Source organism: Delphinapterus leucas, chromosome 7 (genome assembly GCF_059928025.1).
Source record: "Delphinapterus leucas isolate spDelLeu-1000000601 "Yukka" chromosome 7, BTC_Dleu_Yukka2, whole genome shotgun sequence".
Classification (NCBI taxonomy): Eukaryota; Metazoa; Chordata; class Mammalia; order Artiodactyla; family Monodontidae; genus Delphinapterus; species Delphinapterus leucas.
The window spans coordinates 93,845,697-93,872,589 of NC_143135.1; the positions used below are offsets into that span (position 1 = coordinate 93,845,697).

At 40.5% G+C, this 26,893-nt stretch overlaps 1 protein-coding gene across 2 annotated transcripts in view; it reads right to left on the reverse strand.

The window, feature by feature from the left end:
* Positions 1 to 26,893, reverse strand: part of SIK3 (SIK family kinase 3) — a 296,083-nt gene that overhangs the window by 267,113 nt on the left and 2,077 nt on the right. For both annotated transcript variants that reach the window (XM_089915561.1, XM_089915560.1), the window contains exon 3: positions 24,201 to 24,305. The gene's annotated coding sequence lies outside the window, so the exon portion shown is untranslated. The remainder of the gene's footprint in view (positions 1 to 24,200; positions 24,306 to 26,893) is intronic.

Sequence of the window (26,893 nt, forward strand, 5' to 3'; positions counted from 1 at the left end):
CTGTTAATCTCAAATTACCAATTTATCCCTCTCCCTCCCTTTCCCCTTTGGTAAGCATAGTTTGTTTTCTATGCCTGTGAGTCTATTTCTGTTTTGTAAATAAACTCATTTGTATCATTTTTTTTAGATTCCACATATAAGTGATATCACATGATATTATACAACAGAAATTTATTTCTTACTATTCTTGAGGCCGGAAGTCCAAGATCAAGGTGCCTGTATGGTCAGGTTCTGGTGAGAGCTCTCTTCCTGGTTTGGAGAAGGCAGCCTCCTGGCTGTGTCCTCACATGGCAAAAAGCAAGGGAGCTCTGGTCTCTTCTTTTTCTTATAAGGACACTAATCCAATCATGGGGTCCTACCCGAATGACCTCATCTAAACCTAATCACTTCCCAAAGGTCTATCTCCAAATAGCACATTGGGGGTTAAGGCTCCAACGTGTGAATTTGTGGGGAACACAAATATTTAGTCCATAACATTGGTTGATTGCTTTATTTTTTAAATTCTCGGAGTCCCATTCTGCCCAGGACACTTCCCCCTTTCTCTACCTTTTAAAACTTTTTATTATGAAAAATTTCAAACACAGAAATGTAAAGAGAATAGTACAATGATCCCTTATTTGCCTATATTCCAACTCAGTTATCACCTCTCTGCCTCTCTTTTTTCATTGGTCCCAACCTCCAACACAACAAGACAAGTACTTTCTATGAAGGCAGAAGCTGTGTTTATTTGGCATCCCTAGGATCAGGTAAAATGGCTGGCTCATGGGCACTTACTAAGTTGTTGCTGAATCAGTCCACTATGAAAATGACAGTGTGCAAATGTGCTAGATGTTACGGGAGGTGCCAAGATAAATTAGACCCAGTTCCCGCCCTCAAGGAGTTTATAATCTAGAGGGGAAGTAATGGAGTCCACCTCACGCTGGGTGAAAACTACCTGCCAGATACAGAAAGTGTATCTGTGTAAGATACCTAGGTATCTATTCCCTGGGGCACAGTCAGACTCTAATCAAGGAGTTACTCTTCCTACCAAAGGAAAAGAGTCTTATTTTCCTCATCTCTACAAAAGAGGTGGCAAGAACACCAAGGGCTCAGATAAGCGCTCAGAACAGAAACCTGCAGGGTCAGACAAATGAAAAGAGAACTCATTCCTGGGAAGTGGGCATTTCACAAGAAGTGACAATATGAGCAAACCTCTTCTGAAAGAAGGTGGCCAGGAGTTGGGTACCAAAAAGGAATGGTAAGCAATTGCAGATGAGGGGCTGGAGAATTGTCCACTAACAATAAGGGCCCTGATGCAAGAGGTCACATCCTAACCTAGATCGGATGGGACAGGAATAGCAGAGTCGCATAGAAAGTGGAGCAGGAGAATCTGAAAGAGATGGGCAGAGGAGACCAGAAGTCTTCAAGTCATAACTGCTTAAAGACCTCAGTAAGAAAAGAACTAGAAATTACTATAAGAACCCCACTCTAAACTAGCTTTTAGTAGGCCGCAAACAATTTTGTTCAAGTTAACTCTGTGGTGAATTGTATTATGTTTCTCATTCCAGGTTATGAGTTCATTCTAAATAAAATCCTTAACAAACATGCCCTTAAGAAGGTTTATTTCCATCAGGGAGTGCCCCCCATAGTGCTAAGACATGTATTCATACAGATGCAATGCCAGATGCCCACAGAAGACACAGGTGAAGTATTATGGAATCTCAGAGGAAGGAGAAATTTTCTTTTCAGCGGTTACAATCAGGGAAGCTTTGTGGAAATGGATATTTCAATTGGATCTTGAGAGATGGGTGAGATATGGACACATATGGGAGATCAGAACAGGACATTTCTTAATAATAGCCACCTTTTTGTTTGTTTGGTTGTTGCTTTGTTTTTAATACAAACTACGTACAATTTTCAAATTTAGAAACTGGTAATAACCTTTAACCAGTGTGGCTAAGAAATGAGTTTGGATGCAATTCCAGATCTTCTGTGTAGCACCCTGGGCTCATTTCCTCCCTGTTTAGTTGGAATGTTTTCTTGGCTCAGAATTCTGAATTTTATGCGTTTACTCAAAATTCAGTCTATATTGGACCCGCTCCCATTCCCACCATCACTCCCTCAAATCCAGGTGTGTTCTTTTCCTTAGCTTTCTCAATGCACATGGGATGATATGTATATGATAAATACAGAAAGACACATTAGGGGATTTGCTTGTTTGTTTTTAATCAATAGACTAATTTTTTGAGCAGTCAGGTTTACAGAAAAACTGAGCAGAAAGTACAGTTCCCAAATACCCCTTACCACTCCCACACCCACATTTCCTATTTTATTAACATCATGCTTTAGTGTGGTACATTTGTTACAATTGATGAGCCAATATTGACACATTATTATTAACTAAGGTCTGTGTATGTATGGTCCATAGCTAAGGTCTGTGTATGTATGGTCCATACATCTCCAAATGTATAATGACATGTATCCACCATTACAGTATCATACAGAATAGTTTCACTGCCCTAAAAATTCCCCTATGTTCCACCTATTCATTCCTTCCTCCACACCCCAACCAGTGATCTTTTTACTGTTTCCATAGTTTTGCCTTTTATAAATGTCCTATAGTTAGAATCCTATAGTATACAGCCTTTTCAGATTGACTTCTTTCACTTAGTAATATGCATTTACGTTTCTTCTGTCTTTTCATGTCTTGATAGCACATTTCTTTTCAGTGCTGAATAATATTCCATTGTCTGGATATACCACAGTTTGTTTATTCGCTCACCTACTGAAGGACATCTTGGCTGCTTCCAAGTTCTGGCAATTATGAATAAAACTGCCTTAAATATTCATGTGCAGGTTTTCATGTGGACTTAAGTTTTCAACTCATTGGATAAATTCCAAGGAGCATGATTGCTGATTGCTGGATCATATGGTAAGAACTTGTTTCATTTTGTAAGATACCACCAAACTGTCTTCCAAAGTGACTGTACAGTTTTGAATTCCCACCAGTAATGAATGAGCGTTCCTATTGCTGCACATCCTTGCCAGCATTCGGTGTTGTCAATGTTCTGGATTTTGACCCTTCTAATAGGTGTGTAGTGGTATCTCGTTGTTTTATTTGCAATTCCCTAGTGATATATGATGTGGAGCATCTTTTCACCTGAGTATTTGCCATGTGTATGTTTTCTTTGGTAAGGTGTCTGTTCAGATCTTTTGCCCATTTTTAAATTGGGTTGTTCGTCTTCATGTTATTGAGGGCATTTGTTTTTGTTTTACAAAACAAAATGAGATTATGTGTTTCTATCTTGCTTTTCTCACTTAGTACATTGTGGAAATCCCTCTAAATCAACTGGCATAGATCTAATACATTCTTTTTCATGATTGGGTAACATTCCATGGTATGAATGGTCCACAGTTTATTCAAACATTCCCTGTGGATGGTTATTCCCCTTGCATCTGGTTCTTGCCATTACAAACAATGCTGCAGAGCATACCCTTGAGCTTATTTCCTCCCACCCTGGTGCTTTTATTTCTGTTATGAAAGGAGGATTTAGTTGGTGGCTAGGAGTACAAGTCCTGAATTCAGACAGCCTAGATTTGAAACCTAGCTCTTTACTTATGATCTGTGTCTCCTTGAGCAAGTCACCTGATCTCTCTGTGCCACGGGTTCTTCATTACTCCCTACAAAACAAGGATAATAATACCTCACAGGGTTGTTGTGAGGATTAAATAAGATAATATATTATTGTGCATGGAACAGAACCTGGCACAAAATAAGTACTCAATAATTGTCACCCTTGACTGTTTACAAGATAGATTCCTGGCAGTGGGATTGCTTGCTTGAAGGGTATGTGCATTAAAAATATGTTTTTTTACTGATTCAATCTTTTTATTTTTTTAAATTTTATTGACATATAGTTGATTTACAATGTGTTAATTTCTACTGTACAACAAAGTGATTCACTTATACATATGTATACATACTTTCTCATATTCTTTTCCATTATGGTTTATCACAGGATATTGAATATCGTTCCCTGTGCTATAGTAGGAACTTGTTGTTTATACAGCATTTTAAATTCTAACAGATGTTTCCATATTGCTTTCAAAAAGTCAACAACGTTCATATTTCCACCACCATGAGAGTCCTTCCTTTCTATTTCACTGTCAGCAGTAGGCAGTATTACTCTTTTTAGTTCTTGCCAACTTGATAGGTATAAATGACAGCATTGTACTTGAATTTGCATTTCTCTGACTGCTGGGAAGCTGAGCATCTGTTTATACGTTTTCTTGTCATTTGTATTTGCTCTTCTGTGAATTGTCCATTTATATCTTTTGTCCACTTTTCTATGTGTTGTCTTTTTGTTACCACATTGTGAAAATTCTTTACATTTATAGGTCTTAGTCCTTATACGTTCTTTGTATTGCAGAAACTTTTCTTGGGACTTCCCTGGTGGTCCAGTGGTTAAGAATCCACCTTCCAGTGCAGGGGACATGGGTTCTATCCCTGGTCGGGGAACTAAGATCTCACATGCCAACGGGCAACTAAGCTCGCACATGGTAACTACTGAGCCTGCGTACTCTGGAGCCTGTGCACCACACCTAGAGAGAAGCCTGTGCGCCGCAGCAAAGATCCCACATGTCACATCTAAGACCCAATGCAGCCAAATAAATAAATACTAAAAAAAAAAAAACAACTTTTCTTAACATATTAACAGTCTCTTTGTTTATGGAATCTTTTTCCACAAACAGTTTTTGGAGTTTTTTTGGTATTGTTAAATCTATTCTTTTATAGCTCCTGGGTCTCCTGTCTTGATTTACAGGTTACATAACACTTAGTTTGTGTGTGTGTGTGTGTGTGTGTGTGTGTGTGTGTGTGTGTGTAGGTGCCTAAATTTTCTTCTATAATTTTAATTGTTTACATTTAAGCAGGGTTTTTTTTGCATATGATGTGAGGTAATGATCAAACTTCATTTTCCCTCTAGGCCATTTATTAAAGCCACTTTTCTCCAATAAGTTCAACTAGCATTTTTATTTTGTTTTGTTTTGTTTTGTTTTTTTTGTGGTACGCAGGCCTCTCACTGTTGTGGCCTCTCCCATTGCGGAGCACAGGCTCCGGACGTGCAGGCTCAGCGGCCATGGCTCATGGGCCCAGCCGCTCCGCGGCATGTGGGATCTTCCCAGACCGGGACACGAACCCGTGTCCCCTGCATTGGCAGGCGGACTCTCAACCACTGTGCCACCAGGGAAGCCCCCAACTAGCATTTTTAATATAAAAAAATATATATTTTTTGATATATTTCTGGATAATCTATTCTGTTCTCATATATTTTATTACAGAGGCTTTATAATATAAATACCTATTATGGCTACTTTATCACTGTTGTTCTTTTTCATAATTTTCTTGGCTATTTTTAAACATTTTTTTCTTCCACATAAACTTTAAGATAGTCTAATCAAAATTAAAAACCCTGTTATAAAATATCACAAAGTTTGCAACTATCTCCAACAAAGTATGCATATTCATATATATACTATCTTCCAAAGGTATACACACAAACACACATACTTTTTCACTGCACCATTTGCAGTGCACATTATATTCTAATATATTCTAACACACGGGTAATTTTATTTTCATATGGGAAGCAGATGAGGATACATTTATTTTAATATGCAAATGTGACAAAATATTAACAATTGTTGAATCTAAGGTGTTCATTTGGTTGCTTGAACTATTCTTGCAGCTTTTCTGTAAGTTTAAATTCTTCTAAATAAGCAGTTTATATTTATTTATTTTATATTATTTTATATATATTAATTATTATATTATTATAATAAATAATCTGGGAATGTAGATTGGGGGATAAGGCCAATAACATAAAGCCATAAGCTGCTAATTATTTAAGCTGGGTGATAGGGACATAAGGGCTCACTATATTATTCTCTCTATTTTGTATATTTTTAAAATAAGAATCTAATATTTTTTTAAAAATTGAAGTGGGATTTTCATTGGAATTCCATTTAAATCATGTAGTAAGTTGGTGACATCTTAGTTGTGTTAAGTCTTCCCATCCAAGAGCATGGTAGATCTTTCCTTTTATTCAGGTCTGGTTTTAGGTCCTCTGGTAAGATTTCTCTTAAGCTTCAGATTGGTCATTCATTGTTCCAATAAGTATTTGCTTAGGTTCTTACCACAGGCTAGGCACTGTTCTAGAAGCTTGGCATCCATCAGTGAGCAAGACAAAGATCTCTGTCTTTTTGAAGCTTAATACTAATGAGGGGAATCCAACAATAAACTATAAAAGTAATAAAGAAATAATATAATATGGTAGAAAGTGACAAATGTGATGGATAAAAGTAAAGTACAGCAGGATAAAGAATTCAATAGTGCAGGGAGTGGGTGGTCAGCAAAAGCTTTATTGATGGTGGTGACATTGAATAAAGACTTGAAGGAGGTGAGGGAGTTAGCCAAAAAGAAACTGGAAGAAAAATATTTGAGGAAGAGGGAAAATGTTTGTATGCTGAAAAGAATTATCTGATAAAGAGTGAAAAATGATGACGACTAGGAAGGAGAAGGGACAATTGCTGGAGTGATGTCCTTCATTAGATGACAGCGATGGAATCTATGGTGCAGGTGGAGGGACTGACTTAAGACAGGAGCACAGAGAGTTCACCTATGATCATAGGTAGGAAGGTGGAGAGGTGTGGTGTTGGGAGTTTGTGAAAGTCTTCTGGTTGCTTCAACTTTCTCAGTAAAATAGGGGGCAAGGTCATGATTTGGATGGGAGTTAAGACATTTTGAGAAGAGAGAAGCTATGAAATTCTCATCCAGAAGAGTGGATGAATGAACGAACTAGGGGTATATTCCATCGTTGCTGGGCAGCACTGAAACTCACTTGAAGTTCATGGGACCAGTTAGCTAGGCTATGTTTTTTCTCCAGCCGCTTTCAGCTGCTCAGAGCAAGTGAAAAGTTTTTATGTATCTAGAGTTGTGGTTATTACCAAATAAATATGATTATATACATGGATTTGAATATAGTGACTGATCATGGAATTTAAGTTAGATCAAGAAAGGAGAAAGGCCACAAAGGGAATAAGGTATAGTGAAAAGACAGTAGGAGGGCAGGAGGTCCTGGGGGATTAAAGAATTGCAGGTGTCAGGGTACTGAAAAGAGTGTGGGGTCAGAAAAGAGTGACAGTTGGTTAGAGAGGGAAATGCATGGCCATGATGAAAGGTTGTAGTTATTGGTAAAATAAGATGGAGGATTTCCCTGGTGGTCCAGTTGTTAAGACTCGGAGCTTCCACTGCCAGGGGAACGGGTTCAATCCCTGGTTGGGGAAGTTCCACATGCTGCGTGGTGTGGCCAAAAAAAACCCGATGGAAATAGGGTGGAGGACAATATTAATGGAGGAGAGGATGTCAAGGAATTGAGAGGTAGGATGTTAGAAGGATTGTCCACATGTGTATTGAGATTACCAAGAATTAAGAGGAGGAATTCTGGAGAGTAAGCCAGGAGCTAAAACAGTAAAAACTACAGCAGAAAGAGTTGAATGGTTGCCACTGAGACCCTACAGCCTGAAAAGCCGAAAATATTTGCTATCTGGCTCTTGGCAGAAAAAGTGTGTCAATTTCTTCTTTAAAGTCTTGTTCATAAAACTGCAGGGGTGGGACTTCCCTGGTGGCACAGTGGTTAAGAATCTGCCTGCCAGTGCAGGGAACATGGGTTTGAGTCCTGGTCTGGGAAGGTCCCACATGTCACGGAACCACTAAGCCCGTGCACCACAACTACGGAGCCTGCACTCTAGAGAGACTTCAAGCCACAACTACGGAGACCCCATGCCACAACTACTGAAGCCTGCAAGCCTAGAGCCTGTGCTCCACAGCAAGAGAAGCCACTGCAATAAGAAAACTGCACACTGCAATGAAGAGTAGCCCTTGCTCGACACAACTAGAGAAAGCCCACGCGCAGCAAGGAAGACCCAATGCAGCCATAAATAAATAAATAAATTTATTTATTTATTTAAAAAACTGCAGGGGTCACATCATCCAACGTGGGAAGAGAAAATGGGTTTTCCTCCTCCTCTCAAATAATATTCTGATCCAAGTAGACTAGCATTGACCAAATACCCTGTGTTCTGTGGCTTTTCTTTTTATTTTCTTCATTGCCCTGGTGGTTTTATCCCACTCTGTAGATGAGACACTGATGCTCAGAAAGGTCCCAAGGTGAGTAAGCATTGAGGTCGGTATTCATCATTAGACTGCCTCTCTTGGAAAGGCAAAAAAGATAATAAAAGCATTTCAGTTTATTACAATACCATACGTGGCCTTATTGCATCTGAGAGTTGAACTGATAGATATGCAGTTCCTTCTTTGACATCTAAAAGTAAAGGAAATAAAACTAATGACATTGAAAGTAAAAAAGTAAAGAAATAAAATAAAATAGTAAATACATGAGGTGGGTATATTGGGATGAGAAGAATATCAGAAGATGCCCAAAGCTATTACAGAGAGTGTGTGATGTCTGAAAACATGAGATTCTGAGCTTGGGGTTATCAGGGAGGACAGACTGAGAATGATCTGAAAATAGCAGGACACCTACCTGATGTCCAGGCCCAATAATATGACAGTCGTGGGAGTATATACATACAGCCACCACTTTAAATGCAAAAAGATGAAGGGAATGTTCAAGAAATATTTGAGAACATAGGTGATTTTGCTGATAATGGATCATAAAATTTAGAGTAAATAGTGGAAGAATTTTAGGATTTGGGAGGGGTGGGGGGGAACAGAGTAGGTGATATGCCAATCTTTATGGGGCTTCCAATGTGGGATATGGGGTGTCATGGAAGAACCCCAACCTCATTGAGGAAGGCAAGAAGTAACAAGACTCCAAAGGTGATAACTAGGCAAGCAAGCAGGTTGGTCTGCCACAACTCCTTGGTGGCTAAAAGTTGACATTGAAACTTAATGGATCAGAGCAAAACAGTTTCTTACAGCACAGCAAACAGCAGGAGTATCAGCCTAACTGTGCTGATTCCCCTTGCCCTTAGGCCCCACAGGATGATATAATAGGCCCAGATGGATGCTGCACATGCAGTGGGTTGTGCCACAGCTAAGAATTTCAGGTCCAAGCCTCAGTATCTTTTATAGTAAGCAGCAGACAAGCCAGCCCCGCTCCCCGTGGAAGGTACAGTTGAGCAAGCAGACAGCAGTCACACCGTGGTCACCTTGAGCTACTTAGTTGCTCCTCTGACTATCGAAACTGCTCAATAACATGGGATAAGTCTCGCAGTTGGTACCCTCTGCAGGGATGCCCAGGACCCACAAGGGATTGCCTCTCCCAACTTCATGGTGATTGATATAAACAGAGATAAAAAACATAATGGGATTAGTTCCAAGGGATTCAAGGCAGAAGTTCAAGTCTGTTCAGTGTGGTTAGGGAATAAGGAGTGGTGGGTGTCTGGGTATTATTTTTTACCCCTGTTAATAGAGACAAGGAAGTCTAGGGATTCAAGATCTCAGTCCCAGTTCATGTACCCCTCTTGTTCTCTGATGATGTAGGTAGAAAGCCTGATGGAAGGGGAAGGTTATAATCAAGTTCTCAGGAGCTCAGGTTCACTCGTGGCCCTGTTGGTGGAGGGGCACATTTACACCAGATGCAGAATCCACTTTGATACCTGCTGAAGGAGTTGGGATTTCTCAGGAAACCAGGGGTTAGTCTAAGGTTAGAAATCCCCTCTTTGATCACATGATGTGAATAGAAGACCTGAGAGTTGTGTGGTATTAGTTCAGTGCACGGACCAGTTACACAGGCACACCCTGCACTCTCTCTCTTTTTTTTTGGCCATGCCACACGGCTTATGGGATCTTAGTTCACTGACCAGGGATAGAACCTGGGCCCACAGCAGTGAAAGCCAGTGAAAGCGTGGAGTCCTAACCACTGGACTGCCAGGGAATTACACCCCCTCTGCTCTCTTGATGTTGGGGTAAAAGAATTCATGGAGACATGGTCTTAATCCCTACATACCAGTTCACTCAGACTCCTATTGGGGAAGGGCAAACTTGTTTCTTCAGTCTTTGTCTTTTTTTTTTTTTTTGGATTTTATATATATATATATATATATATATATTATATATATAATATAATATATATAAAACACAAAATGCACCATTTTAGCTTTTTTTTTTTTTTGGCGGTACGCGGGCCTCTCACTGTTGTGGCCTCTCCCGTTGCGGAGCACAGGCTCCGGATGCACAGGCTCAGCGGCCATGGCTCACGGACCTAACCGCTCCGCAGCATGTGGGATCCTCCCGGAATGGGGCACGAACCCGTGTCCCCTGCATTGGCAGGCGGACTCTCAACAACTGCGCCACCAGGGAAGCTCCATTTTAGCTATTTTTAAGTGCACAGTTCAGTTGCATTAAGTTGCAAGTTGCATTCATATCGTGCAACTGTCACTGCCATCCATCTCCAGAACTTTTTCATCTTCCCCAACTGAAATTTTGTACTTATTAAACACTAACTCCCCATTCCCCTCTCCAAGCCCCTGGTAACCATCATTCTACTTTCTGTCTCTATAGATGTGACTACTCTAGTACCTCATGGAAGTGGAATCATACAGTGTTTGTCCTTTTGTGACTGGCTTATTTCACTTAGTATAATGTCCTCAAGGTTCATCCATGTTGTAGCATGTGACAGAATTTCCTTATTTATTTATTTATTTTGACCACGCCATTCACCTTGTGGGATTTTAGTTCCCTGACCAGGGACTGAATCCAAGTCCTTGGCATTGAAAGCACAGAGTTCTAAACACTGGCCCACCAGAGAATTCCCAAGAATCTCCTTACTCTTTAAGGCTGAGTAATATTGCACTGTACACAGACTACATTCTGTTTGTCCATTTATCCATCAAGGAATGCTTGGGTAGTTTCTGACCCTTTTGATTAAAACATCTGGGGAAACTAGAAGGCCCCTTTTCCTCCTTGATGGGGATAGGAAGTCCATACACTTTGATTATAATCATAATTCATAATCTTCGGTATGTATGTACTACTAACACTGATCCTGATCCAAGTATGGTCCTATTTATTTATTTATTTATATAATGAATTCACTGTCTAACTTTAAAAATGGAACGTTGCCAATAATTTACAATCTATTTATTTGCTTCTTCCTTATCTTCTTCCCTTGCCCACCCTCAGGGTTTTTTTCATATATTTTATTGCACCTTATTCCTGAAATATATACTGTTCATGACACTACCCATTTATAAAAACTGGTAGAACTTTATAGCACAAAGAGTGAATCTTAATGTATGAAAATTTAAAAAAATCAACCAGGAGGACAGAAGATTCTAGGATGGAATATAGACTATTACAAAAGAATCTATATTATAAATGACATTATTTCACTGAAGTGGGTGAGGAAAAAGAGGTGCTGACTTAAGTAACTTTGGAAACTCTGGAAACTGGAAGAATGAAAAGGAACTATACTTAAGCTTTGTCCTCAGGTTGATAAAGTCGTTTTCCTTGGAGGTATGGGTTAACAATTTTAAAACCACTCTACACATAGGCCGGGAATGAACAAATAAGTATATGAATGGTAGATGATGGGAACCCGGTTTCTTACTGTTGGAGTGAGAGGGTACAGTCAGGAAAGGAGGGAAAGCTAGAGTGAACCATGTGATACTGGATTATAGTGAGAGCTGTTAGTATGAACTCGTGTTTAGCCTAACACAGATACTGAGAGATGATGATAGTGTTGTGTATATACATATAGGTACAGATACAGTTATTTCCTAGCTCTGTCCTATGAGAGGCCTACAAGCAATGACACCCTGTAGCAACGAGGACACCCATTAGATCTTGGTGTCCAAGATCTCCATACCATTCTCCAACAGTATATTTTAGGTGGGCTTCACCTTATATATTCTCTCTCTCTCTCTCTTTTTTGGTTTGGTTTGTTTGGCCATGCCACGCAGCTTGTGGGATCTTAGTTCCCCGGGCCCTTGGCACTGAGAGCACTGAGCCCTAACCACTGGACTGCCAGGGAATTCCCTACCATGATACTCTTTTTTTTTTTTTTTGCGGTACGCGGGCCTCTCACTGTTGTGGCCTCTCCCGTTGCGGAGCACAGGCTCCGGACGTGCAGGCTCAGCGGCCGTGGCTCACGGGCCCAGTCACTCCGTGGCATGCGGGATCCTCCCGGACCGGGGCACAAACCCGTGTCCCCTGCATTGGCAGGCGGACTCTCAACCACTGTGCCACCAGGGAAGCCCTCTTTTTCTTTTTTTTTAAATTAATTAACTAATTTATTTATTTTTGTCTGCGTTGGGTCTTCATTGTTGCGTGTAGGCTTTCTCCAGTTGTGGCTAGCGGGTGCTACTCTTCGTTGCGGTGCATGGGCTTCTCATTGCAGTGGCTTCACTTGCTGCGGAGCACAGGCTCTAGGCGCGCAGGCTTCAGTAGTTGTGGTATGCGGGCTCAGTAGTTGTGGCACACAGGCTTAGTTGCTCTGTGGCATGTGGGATCTTCCCAGACCAGGGCTCAAACCTGAGTCCCCATCATTGGCAGGTGGACTCTTAACCACTGTGCCACCAGGGAAGTCCCCATGATACTCTTTTTGATGTATCAAAAAATTTACACTTTTTCCCATGAAAATATCATGGAAAAAAATTGTTTTGTTTTGTTTTCTTGTTTTGTTCTCTGTCTTCAATATTAGAGTCTTTTCTCAGATATCTGGGAACTTTGGCTTCTGCTTGGCTCTTGGTTAAGAATGAAGAAGTAGGGCTTCCCTGGTGGCACAGTGGTTGAGAGTCCGCCTGCCGATGCAGGGTACACGGGTTCGTGCCCCGGTTTGGGAAGAACTCACGTGCCGCAGAGCGGCTGGGCCCGTGAGCCATAGCCACTGAGCCTGCGCGTCCGGAGCCTGTGCTCTGCAACGGGCGAGGCCACAACAGTGAGAGGCCCACATACCGCAAAAAAAAAAAAAGAATGAGGAAGTAAATATCTGTTGAAATCTCTGAGCACATCCGTGGGGCTTGTTGACTTTGAGCTTCACTATAGGGGTGAACTGCATGGGTCATTTGTTGAGAATAAGATTCCCCAGAGAAATTTCTTTCAACCACCTGCCTTGATAGTAAAGGTGTGCGTTCTGGGATCCAAGTGGGAAAAAAGGTTAGGGGCTCTGCGTACCCAGCATTCAGTATATGAAGAGTCATTTCATCGTCCTGCTTTACTGTGCCTCCCATCCTCCAGTCCAGAACCTCTCTGTTTTACCTTCTCCAGAGAATATCTCAAATATTCTCCTGGGATGAGGGACAGGCTCAACCAATGCTATGGAGTGGGAAATCTATCTTTCGCACTTAGCTTTCACCCAACCCTCCTCATTTTAGTCCAGCCCCACCCCCATCCCACCCCCACACCCAGTTCCAGAGGTACTTAGTGCTGTCAACCCCTGTGCCTTCTGAGGATTTTGTGATGTAATTCAGGTTGGCTCTCAGATTTGCCCACTGCCAGTTAGGCATTGAGCCTACTCTGTTATTTCAAACTAATAATGCTTTGATTATTACCTACTGTTCTTCCTGTCCTAGTGAGTCTTTTTTCTTTTAAAAATACCATTACTGTATTGATAGTCGTGCTTTGAGAGGGAGTGAAATTAGATGGGTGTGCTCAGTTTGCCATATTAATTCAGAACCTTCTTACCTCCGGTCTTGCTCCCGTCAAATCCTACCTACAAGCCTTTACCTCATCTCTTGCCAGAAACAAGTGGAATCAGGGTGAGGGAGTCTAGACAGGCTCCCTGTGGAGGGTGACCAGTCATTCAGGTCAATGTCAGTGAAGGCATGGTAAATCCTGTCTCCCTCTGAGTCAACACTGAGATCCAAGAGGCTCTATCTTCGGGGTGAGACAAGATAGCAAGCACCAACGCACCATGACAATGTTAATAATCAAGCCATTAGTTTGAAACAGAACCTAATGAGGAGGACCAGAGATGGGGCCTCACCCCCAGAAAGGGTAGTCTGGGAAGAATTGTATAGGTTGTCACTTAACCCAATGGTGAGGTTCAGGATAGGCCTATAGTTTCAGTGAGGAGAACTAAAGGACTAATCCAGAAATCACATAGAGCTAGAGCTGGGATGGTAGGCTTCAGCTCCAAGGACTCACCACTGGAGCAAGACTAACACCAGAGAGACTGTAGCCCCTGGGTTTGTCTAGGTCCTTGCTACTCAGAATATGGGTTCAAGGACCAACAGCTGGGGTATCATCTACTAGCTTGTTAGAAATACATAATCACAGGACCTACCCTAAGCTTATTGTATCAGAACCTACATTTTAACAAGATCCTCAGCTGATATGAGTCTGCCCACAGTTTAAAGGTCTTCTATACCTACCTCTGGGGGCAAGCTGAGGGCAACAGTTGCTACAATTAGGGATACTCTTACAGACTTGCAGAAAATAAATCAAACTGAACTGACACTACTTTATTCATGGCGAGTAAATGGATTTTCCAGTGCTTGATCTACTCAGATAAAACCCAAGTATACCATTATGATGGGACCACAAAGTGAATAAAATTTGTAGGATGGTCGTATTTTCTCAATTAATATGGAAGGGCCCATCATACTCTTAGGTTATTAATTTTATGAAGGCACTAAAACCAGATGGAGAAACACGTGTCTTATGTTTCAACAATTGCCAAGGGTTTAGAAAAACAAACCAAGAAAAACATGAGGACCTCTGGGAATCTAAAAGATGAAATGTAGGATTTGTGTAGCCTCACATTCTTGGTGTAGTAGAAACATAGTATTTTGAGTCAAAAGACCTAGTTTGAATCATGTCCATCACTTACTGGCTAATAGTGGCCAAGTTATTCAACCTCTGAGTTTTCTCATCCGAAAATGAGGAATAATAATACCAAATCATAGGGTTAAGTGAGCATTAAATAAGATGGTAAAGGGACGTTAAAGCTATGAGGTACTGTGCAAATGTGACTTTTGTTGTTATTAAGCCCCTGGTTCAATTACAATTCTGTAAAGTAGAGCTATGACCAAACTGTATGACTAGAAAGTCTGGGGAATGCGGTATTTACCTGCATGTTGTGATTTGAGAGACACTAGAAAAGGTCTTTGCTTGAGTGATAACTACAGCGTCTGAAATTCCGCCATCAATGTTATTATTCCTTGAGGTTAAATTAGTCTATTGTCTCCATGAATCCCTCTGTTAAAATCCAAATTCCACAATGAAAATACAATCAGCCCCTACTTGTGTTGTTGCTTTAAATGTTTCAAAATTTTTTCGTATTTATTATATTATATTACCCTTTCAATTATGTGATATGGTGGGGTTGATATTTTTACTATTTTTGCCATTTTGCAAATAAACTAATTGAGGCTCAGACACCTGAAAGTGACTTAACCAAGTTCACACAGTCACTTCCATCCCTCCTGAAACTCAAGTCAAACATTTAAGTAAGTCTTTATCCTTCCTTTCCCTGCTATCTTATATTCGAGGCATGAGAAGATGCTATCAGTTCTACCTCCAAAATATTTTAAAATCCATTTTCTCTTCTCCATGTCTACTGCTATTTACTTTATCTACCATATTTCTACATCATTATCATCTCTACACTATCATCTCTCACCTGGACTACTGCGATACCCTTCTGACTCTTCTCCCTGCTTCTACCTTTACCCCCACAATGCATCCTCATAAAGTAACCAAAATGATCTTTTAAAAACAGAAAGTGGATTTTCAACAAATGGTGCTGGATATCCACATGCCAAAGAATGAAATTGGACTCTTACTGTACACCGTATACAAAAATTAACTCAAGGGGCTTCCCTGGTGGCGCAGTGGTTGAGAGTCCGTCTGCCAATGCAGGGGACGCGGGTTCGTGCTCTGGTCCGGGAAGATCCCACATGCCACGAAGCGGCTGGGCCCGTGAGCCATGGCCACTGAGCCTGCACGTCCGGAGCCTGTGCTCCGCAACAGGAGAGGCCACAACAGTGAGAGGCCCGCGTACCGCAAAAAAAAAAAAAAATTAACTCAAAATGGATGAAAGATCTAAACGTAGAAGCTAAAACTATAAATCTCTTAGAAGAAAACATAGTAGAAGAAAAGCTTTATGACATTGGATTTGGCAATGATTTCTTGGATACAACACCAAAACCACAGGCAACAAAAGAAAAAATAAATAAATTGGACTTCATCAAAATTAAAAACACTTTGTCGGGCTTCCCTGGTGGCGCAATGGTTGAGAATCTTCCTGCCAATACAGGGGACACGAGTTCGAGCCCTGCTCTGAGAAGATCCCACATGCCGCGGAGCAACTAGGCCCATGAGCCACAACTACTGAGCCTGCGCGTCTGGAGCCTGTGCTCTGCAACAAGAGAGGCCGCGACAGTGAGAGGCCCGCGCACCGCGATGAAGAGTGGCCCCTACTTGCTGCAACTAGAGAAAGCCCTCGCACAGAAACGAAGGCCAGAGACAGCCAAACATAAATAAGTAAATAAATAAATTTATAAAAAAAAAAAACACTTTGTGCATCAAAGAACACTATCAACAGAGTGAAAAGACAACCCATGGAGTGGGAGAAAATATTTGCAAATACCTGATAAAGGATTAATATCCAAAATACAAAGAACTCCTACAACTCTTCAACAGAAAAACAAACAAACCAATTAAAAATGAGCAAAGGACTTGAATGGACTTTTTCTCCAAAAAAGATATCAGATGGTCAATAAGCACATGAAAAGATGCTCAACATCACTAATCATTAGGGAAGTGCAAATCAAAACCACAATGAGGGGGCTTCCCTGGTGGCGCAGTGGTTGAGAGTCTGCCTGCCGACGCAGGGGACGCGGGTTTGTGCCCCGGTCCGGGAAGATCCCACATGCCGCGGAGCACCTGGGCCTGTGAGCCATGGCCGCTGAGCCTGCGCGTCCGGAGCCTGTGCTCCGCAACGGGAGAGGCCACAACAGTGAGAGGCCCGCGTATTGCAAAAAAAAAAAAAACCACAATGAGGGGGCTTCCCTGGTGGTGCAGTGGTTGAGAGTCCGCCTGCCGATGCAGGGGACACGGGTTCGTGCCCCGGTCCGGGAAGATCCCACATGCTGCGCAGTGGCTGGGCCCGTGAGCCATGGCCACTGAGCCTGCGCGTCCGGAGCCTGTGCTCCAGCAATGGGAGAGGCCACAACAGTGAGAGGCCCGCGTACTGCAAAAAAAAAAAAAAAAACACAATGAGATACCACTTCACATTCATTAGGATGATGAAAGAAAGAAAGAAAAAGAAAGAAGAAAGGGAAAAGAAAAGTAAAAGAGGAAAAGAAGGGAAGGGAGAAGGAAGGAAGAAAGAAGAAAGAAGGAAGAGGAAGGAAGGGAAGGAGGGAGGGGGAGGGAGAGATGGAGGGAGAGAGGGAGAAAGGAAGAGAGAGAGATAAAGAAAGAAAGAAAGAAAGAAAGAAAGGAAGGATGGAAGGAAGGGAGAAAGAAAAGGAAAGAAAAGAACAAGTGTTGACAAAGATATGCAGAAATTGGAACCCTTGTGCATTGCTGATGGGAATGGAAAATGGTGAAGCCACTGTGAAAAACAGTATGGCAGTTCCTCAAAAAATTAAAGAATTAGGGAATTCCCTGGTGGTCCAGTGTTTAGGACTCCACACTTTCACTGCTGAGGGCCCGGGTTCAATCCCGGGTCAGGGAACTAAGATCCTGAAATCCATGCAGCACGTCCAAACAAACAAAAGAATTACCATACAATCCAGCAATTCTACTTATGGGTATGTATTCAAAAGAGTTGAAAGCAAAGACTTGAACAGATATTTGTACATTCATAGGAGCATTATTCACAATAGCCAAAGATGGAAACAACACAAATGTCCACTGATGTATGAATGGATAAACAAAACATGACGGGGTTTTTTGTATATACATTCAATGGAATATGCTTCAGCCTTAAAAATGAAGGAAAGTATGACACATGCTACAACATGATGAACCTTAAAGATATTACGCTGAGTGAAATAAGCCAGACACAAAAGGACAAATACTGTATGATTCCATTCATATGAGGTACCTAGAAGAGTCAAATTCATAGAGACAGAAAGTAGAATGGTGGTTGCCAGGGGTAGGGGGAGAGGAGAATGCGGAGTTATTTTTTAATAGATACCGAATCTAACTTTAGGAAGATGAAAAAGTTCTGGAGATGGATGGTGGTGATAGTTTCACAACAATGTGAATGTACTTAATGCCACTGAACTATACACCTAAAAATAATTAAAGTGGTAAGTGTTATGTATATTTTACAAAAACAAACAAACCAACCAAAAATCCCTCCAAAGCAGAAACCTGATCTTCTCAATCCTCTCCTTAGGATCTTTTAATGATTTCTGTTTACAGTTAGCATGGGCTGCAAGGCCCTGCATTACCTGGCTGGTGTTTACTTTGCCAACCTCATTTTGGGAAGGAAGAAAGGGAGGTCAGGAGCGATAAAGGGAGGAATCAGAGCTGAGATTCAAATCCAGGTCTCCTGACTCTCAATGATATAGTCTGTCTACTGTAATTACCTGCCTCCTATATTTGTAAGTTAAACTTAATCAGCTAATTAACACCTTAGATCAAATAATTTAACAATTGTTTTCCAATGTGATACCTTGCTGAGAATACAGTCCTTACCTACATAATATGATAACTTTTACATGAAGAAAGATATCCTGAGCAGGTAGCATTGGAAAATAAAAGCAGAGTGGGGAACTGCAGTCAGTTCTGATTTGTTCTAACTGGGGAAGCAGGGGAAGCTTTACAGAGGAAGGGCTATTAGGACTCAGCAAAGCTTTAAGAAGAAGTAGAATTTCCATGGGTAAAGGATGGTAAAAAGGACACTGAAGGCAGAGGACAGCCAGAGCAAAGACAAGGAAAAATGCATGAGTGGAGAATGCCTGGGAACAGTCAGGTAGATGGAAGGGTGGAGCAGATGGAGTGTAGACTGGAGGGGTGGGAGATGAAGCTGAGGAGGCAGTTCAGGACCTAAAAGGGAGAAGGGAACTCAAAGCCATGATAAGGAAACTGGACTTTAAGAGAAAAGGAGAGTGAGTCACTGCACTGTAGAATCAGAGCCAAGGAACCCCAGGAGTTTTTGGTGGAGAGAAAGGGAAAGGGCAACGTCATGGGCCAAGTACCTGCATCTGAGCATGTGGGGACTTAGGATGGGGAAGGCAGAAAAGATGGGGAAGAAAAAGGAAGGTCTCTTCCGGACCTATGCTCAGACAGGGAAATTAAGAGGAGGGGACCAGAGACAGGCGCTAGACAACTGTGGTACTGTTTGAGGAACTCTCAAGAGTGTAGTTCGCACAGGAAACTATATTAAATATCTTGTGATAAACCATAGAAAAGAATATGAAAAAGAATGTGTATATATGTATAACTGAATCACTTTGCTGTACAGCAGAAATTAACACAACATTGTAAATAAACTATACTTCAATAGAATAATTTTTTTAAAAAAGAGTGTAGTTCGAACCTGGAATCAAGAGACCTTAATGAAAAAAGTAACAGAGGTGGGTGGATCCTAGAGGGTTTTGATAAAGATCTTAGATAATTTCCTTATTTTAGAAATTTTAGCCTAAGTCCTTGAAAATTGCACTAATACCTCTGGCTGACTGGCTATCTACAACAGCAGAGTGAATGGAATAAATAAATAAGATTTTTAAAATCTTATTTAATGTTTATAGGCATATTTATTTTAAAAGTGACTGGGGACTTCCCTGGTGGCACAGTGGTCAAGAATCTGCCTGCCAACGCAGGGGACACAGGTTTGAGCCCTGGTCTGGGAAGATCCCACATGCTGCAGAGCAACTAAGCCCTTGCGCCACAATTACTGAGCCTGCATGCCACATCTATTGAGTCTGCATGCTGCAACTACTGAAGCTTGCGTGCTTAGAGCCTGTGCTCTGCAACAAGAGAAGCCATTGCAATGAGAAGTCCGCACACTGTAATGAAGAGTAGCCCCCGCTCGCCGCAACTAGAGAAAGCCCACGTGTAGTAACAAAAACCTAATGCAGCCAAAAAAAATTTTTTTAATAAACAAATAAATAAAATAAAAAATGACTGAATTAGAAGACATTAAATAATGTTGATACACACCAGGAAGGGATTAGGCAAGGAAAGGCACGTTATTTCACCACAAGAAATAAAGACCATGGTTAGAAGTTAATGACCAGCCAAAGATTTAGGACTTGTGGTAGTTTTCCTAGCTCCAGAGGATCATTATGGTGGAAACTTCTTTATGGTACTTAGCTGAAATAAACAGATGGCAGTTGGAGAATTCTACTCTGTGACCCCAATGTAGTGTTAAAAAGAAAGCACTCTTTTAATAAGTCTGGTGTGTTAGGAGGGAAGGCACAAAAATCCAAAATGGTTTGGTGATACTGAAAATCCTATCAAGTAAGAGGGCATAGTGAAGCTCCAAGAGGGCAGAGATCTCTGTAGCCCAATCCGCTAGAAAGTGACCAGCACACAGAAACATTCAGTAAGTATTGTGAAAGAATGGATGGATGAACAGGTATGGATTCTTGGCTTTGTTTTAACTTAGAAGATTTCCAGCAGTGAGCCACAAAGCTCTGAGCTTGGTCCTGAGCTGTTATGTTCTTTTGATTGAAGAAATACAAAGTATGCTTACCAAAGAGCTATCAATAATTAGGGCTGGCGAGTAACACGCTGGCCTTAGAAGAAAAGTCCCTGTCAAGTGACTACTTAAATCAGAATTTGAGTAAATATCTGTAAGTTGTGCTATAAATAGATTTCTACATGACTTCTCACCTGAGATGCCTTCTAACTTTCAAGTTCCCCGATAATGATTATGTTACTCCTTATACTTAAGCGCCTGCAAATGTTCCCTATTGCCTATCTACATAACAATTTCCTCTTTGCAATGCCCTGCTTACTTTGATCCTACTCTCCTTTTTTTTCAGCACTTTTTTTTTTTCCAGCACTTTTGAAAAGCTTTTTCTCATCCCACACAGAGGCCATGCCTGTTCTACTTCAGTGGTTAAAAGTTTAAATAACGTAAGTGTTGGATTTAGAAGGAACTAGCTCTGAATTCCAGATCCACCACTTGCTGTGGGGCTTTTGGTAAATTACCTGACTTCTTTCAGCTTTAGTTTTATCATAAAATGGTGATAATGATGATGTGTTTTCTGAGGATTAATAAAGATCATATGGAAGTTCCCAGGACTGTGTCTGATACTTAGTTCTGTCATCTTACTTCTTCACGGATTTTTTCCCCTTCTGTCAGGACCATACTATTCACTGCCTAATTGTTTTGAATTGTTTCACGTGTTTTCATTTTAGCGTTACTACTAGATTGTTATGAAATCCTGGAGTCTGTAAGCAGGGTCCAAAAAGTTTGACCTCCCGTACCTGTAGTACTTGTCTATAAAATGAGACAGCTGGACCAAATAATCCTTTTATCTATGAATTCTGTTATTTCAATATGCCTTTTGTATCCCTGAGGTGGCTTGCACAGTCTGACACATAACTATTTGTTAACTGATTGACTAAAATCTCTTTGTTGTTACTTCTCTCTTTTCTATTTACAGTAGTCATAATATAGTAGTATTAGGATCAATATAGTAGGATCAACTAGGATAATGTATATGAAAGTAATTTTAAAATTTGAAGTAGTAATTATATGAGTACATATAAGTTATATATTTATATATATTATATGTATACATAAGCAGTACATAATATATATAAACTACCATCTATATATATCTGTATACAAATATATGTAAATATATAGATATAGCTAGATAGATAGATAGATGATGTGATAGTTGTAATAGTAGAAAGAATAGTGGTAATAGGACCATCCATGATTTGAGGCAATTCTAATTTATTTACCAGTGTAAGACTGAGGCTGGACTTATGTGACCCCAGGCCCAGCTTATGCTTGTCCAGGGTGATTCTCTGACAGCAGAGAGGTCCCATGTCATTGGGAAATTATTATTTATTAGTTTTACAGTGCATTGTACACAGAATCCATGCTCTGTGTTAGTCAATGTGAAAAAAATAAAGCTGATTCAGGCATGATCCCAATCTGGTGAAGCAGACAGCTAATATGAAGTTATCACCATAATATTTTACTCCTGAGAGATATTAAGCAAGGGAGATTTTTCTCCTGCTGCCTCTTCTCTTCAAGCCTTTAATCTTGCTGGCCCCTTACTTCTCTCCTTTACCCTCTCTGCTTTATACCTGGCAATTCCTATTTATTCTTTTTGTTTTAATTAATTAATTAATCTATTTATTTTTGGCTGTGTTGGGTCTTCATTGCTGCACGCGGGCTTTCTCTAGTTGCAGCGAACGGGGACTACTCTTCCTTGCGGTGCGCGGACTTCTCATTGTGGTGGCTTTTCTTGTTGCGGAGCATGGGCTCTAGGTGTGCGGGCTTCAGTAGTTGCAGCACGCAGGCTCAGTAGTTGTGACTCACGGGCTCTATAGCGCAGGCTCAAGAGTTGTGGCACACAGGCTTTGTTGCTCCGTGGCATGTGGGATCTTCCCAGACCAGGTATCAAACCTGTGTCCCCTGCATTGGCAGGTGGATTCTTAACCACTGCACCACCAGAGAAGTCCTTCCTATTTATTCTTTAAGACTCAGTTCAGGTACACAATGCTTCCACTCCCCCCATACCTTACCATCACATTACTAAAGGCCTATTTATAGCAGTTCCTTTTAGCTAGTACATCATGTTAAGCAATCAAGAAAAATTAAAAGGCATATTAAAAAGCAAAAAAAAAAAAAAACCGCAATTTGAAGAGATAGCGCAAGCATCAAAACCAGACATCTAACCAGAGTTGTTAGAATGATCAGACCTGGAATTTAGAACAACTATGATTAATGTACTAAGGACTCTAAGGGATAAAGTAGACAGCATGCAAGAACAGACGGGTAATGTAAGAAAAGAGATGGAAATTCTAAGAAAGAATCAAAAATAAATGCTAGAGATCAAAAACACTGTAACAGAAATGAAGAATGTCTTTCATGGCTTAGTAGTAGACTGGTCATGGCTGAGGAAAGAAACTCTGAGCTTGAGGAAGTATCAATAGAAGTTTCCAAAACTGAAGAGCAAAGAGAATAAAGATTGAAAAAAACAGAATAGAATATCCAAGGACTGTAGGACAACTACAAAAAGTATAAGATATGCATAATGGAAATAACAAAAAGAGAAGAAATAGAGAAAGGAACAAGAGGAATATTTGAAACAATAATGACTCAGAATTTCTCCAAATTAATGTCAGACACAAAATCACAGATCCAGGGAGATTGAAGAACAGCGAGAAATACAGATGTAAAAAACCTACACCTAGGCATAGCATTTTCAAACTACAGAAAACCAAAGATAAAGAAAAATGCAAACTCCTGGAAAATAACATAGCAGAAAAACCTAGATGATCTTTTAGATATTAATACAACACCAAGGGACTTCCCTGGTGGTGCAGTGGTTAAGAATCCGCCTGCCAATGCAGGGGACATGGGTTTGAGCCCTGGTCCGGGAAGATCCCACATGCCGCAGAGCAACTAAGCCCGTGCACCACAACTACTGAGCCTGCGCTCTAGAGCCCGCGAGCCACAACTACTGAGCCTGCATGTTGCAACTACTGAAGCCTGCACACCTAGAGCCCATGCTCCGCAGCAAAAGAAGCCACCGCAATGAGAAGCCCGTGTACCACAACGAAGAGTAGCCCCCACTCACCGCAGCTAGAGAAAGCAATGAAGACCCAACGCAGACAAAAATAAATGACTAAATAAATTTTTAAAAAAATACGCAGCCAAAAATAAATGACTAAATAAATTTTAAAAAAATACAATGCCAAAGGCACAGTCCATGAGGGAAATAATTGATAAACTGGACTCCATTAAAACAAAAACTTCTGTACCACAAAAGACAATGTCAAAAGAATAAAAAGACAAGCCACAGAATGGGAGAGAATATTTGCAAAAGACATCTGATAAAGGACTGTTATCCTAAATATACAAAGAACTTTTAAAACTCAACAATAAAGAAACAAACAACCTGATTTTAAAAATGGGCCAAAGTCCTTAACAGATTCCTTACCAAAGAAAATATACAGATGGCAAATATGCATATGAAAAAATGCTCCACATCATACATCATTAGGGAATTGCAAATAAAACAACGAGAATATCACTACATACCTATTAAAATAGTCAAAATCCAGGACTTCCTAGTGGTCCAGTGGTTAAGACTCTGAGCTTCTACTGCGGGTTGCATCTCTGGTGGGGGTAGTTCTGCATGCTGAACTGTGCGATCAAAAAAAAAAAAAAAGTCAAAATCCAGAACACCGACAACATCAAGTGCTGAGAAGAATATGCCATTGGCTGGTGGGAATGCTAAATGGTTTAGCCACTTTGGAAGACAATTTGGTGGTTTCTTACAAAACTAAACATACTCTTACCATATAACCCAGCAATCATGCTTCTTGGTATTTACCCAAATGAGTTGAAAACCTAGGTCCACATGAACACCTGCACATGGATGTTTAAGGCAGCTTCATTCATAATAGCCAGAACTTGGAAGCAACCAAGATATTCTTCAAAAGGCAAATGGTATATCCATTCAATAGAATATTGTTTATCACTGAAAAGCAATGAGCTATCAAGCCATGAAAAGACATGGAGGAATCTTAAATGCATGTTACTAAGTAAAAGAAGCTAATCTGAAAAGGCCACATACTGTATGATTCCAACTACATGATGTTTGGAGAAGGCAAAACTATGGCGGCATTAAAAAAAAAAACAGTGGTTGCCGGGATTTGGAGAGGGAGGGGGTAGGGAGGAATAGGTGGAACACAGAGAAATTTTAGGGCAGTGAAAACACTGTGTGATATTGTAATGTTAGATACATATCATTATACATTTGTCCAAACCCACAGAAAGTACAATACCAAGAGTAAACCCTAATGCAATTTATGGACTTTGGGTAATTATGATGTGTCAGTGTAGGTTCATCAACTAGGGGCAGGATGTAGAGAATGGACTTGAGGACATGGGGAGGGGGAAGGGTAAGCTGGGATGAAGTGAGAGTGGCATGGACTTATATATACTAACAAATGTAAAATAGATGGCTAGTGGGAAGCAGCCGCATAGCACAAGGAGATCAGCTCCGTGCTTTGTGACCACCTAGAGGGGTGGGATAGGGAGGGTGGGAGTGAGGCACAAGAGGGAGGAGATATGGGGATATATATATACATGTATAGCTGATTCACTTTGTTATAAAGCAGAAACTAACACACCATTGTGAAGCAATTACACTCCAATAAAGATGTTAAAAATAATAATAAATAAGTTAAAATTTTTTAAATGTAGGTTCATCAACCGTAACAAATGTACCATCCTGTTATAATAGTAGGGGAGGCTGTCCATGTGGGTGGGCAAGAGGTATATGGGAAATCTCTATACCTTCTTCTCATTTTGCTGTGAACCTAAAAGTGCTCTTTAAAAATTGTCTTAAAAAAAATTCAGATCAGGCATCATTTTCTCCTAGACACCTTTTCTAACCACCCCACCTCCTCCTTTCACTTCTTAGAACATTCAATTCTCTCCTCTATCATTGTGTATTGTATTAGAATCATTTGTCCTCACTATCACTAGATAGTGAGTTCCTTGAGGAGAGAAATGTTACCTTACTCATTTTTCTCCCCATTGTTTAGCAGAGTGCCTGACACATAAGTAAGAATTAAATAAATATCTACTGAAATGAAAAGAAATTCAGTGGGCCTAAGATGACTTTGTCAATTACTTGGACATTGCCTTTAAGAATATCCAGCTTTTTAAAACATACAAGAAGATGCAAGAAACTGTCTGCCAGAACTAATTTGGACGATGCCCGGTTACCTCCTGTGTTCCTACTTCCCACTGCATTGCAGCCTTTTAGGATTCCAGGTGCTGATTCCTATTCTTGACCTCACTTCCACCATCTGCTCCCCTCAGCTTTAACGGTCTTCTTTCTTGAGACCTGAAAATTAACCTTGACTATTCATCCATCAAATATTTACCAAAAAATATTTATTATGCCGGGCACTTCCTGGTACTGGGGTTACAAGCAAACAAGGCTCCTACCCCAGAAGAACTCATTTAGTCAGGGAGAGAGACTTGTAAACACATGGGTAAGAGAAAGGTAGACATTGTGATAGAAACAGCCATGGACTATTGGCACTCAGAACTCAGGGTTTTATCTTGAGAGAGACCCTAAAAATCCATGATATAAGGATTTGTCATTTTTAATGAAGTGGAAATTTGAATGAAACTGTCTTGAAGGTTGGTGGGCAATGAAAGCAAAGCACTTAGCCAGATGTCTAGACTGGGTGTGTATTTTGGCCTGGCATTGAGGTTCTTAACTCCTTCTCAAGCACATTGTTACATTCATTACAGATATCAATCTGATTGTTTAAATTTTTCAGGTACATTTAATCAGAGAGTAAATGCTATTGTAGGGTTCCCAAAAATGGGGTGTTCTCTAAGACCTCAGAAAAATGTTCTCATGAATGTGAAGGATATATGTACTTAAGGATAAATTTATTAAATATATAGACCTGTACAATGAAAGTTACAAAATTTGCTGAGAAAAATTAAAAATGATCTAAAATGATGGCACAATAAACAGTATTCATGAATCAGAAGAGTCAATGTTGTTTTCAATTCTCCCCCAAATATGTATTCAATGTATGCCAGTCAAAATTTCAAAAGGCTTTTTGTAGAAATCAAGAACATGATTCTAAAATTTATATGGAGGGAATATCCTGGCAGTCCAGTGGTTAGGACTCGGTGCTTTCACTGCTGGGGAGCCTGGGGTTCAATCCCTGGTGGGGGAACTAATATCCCACAAGCCA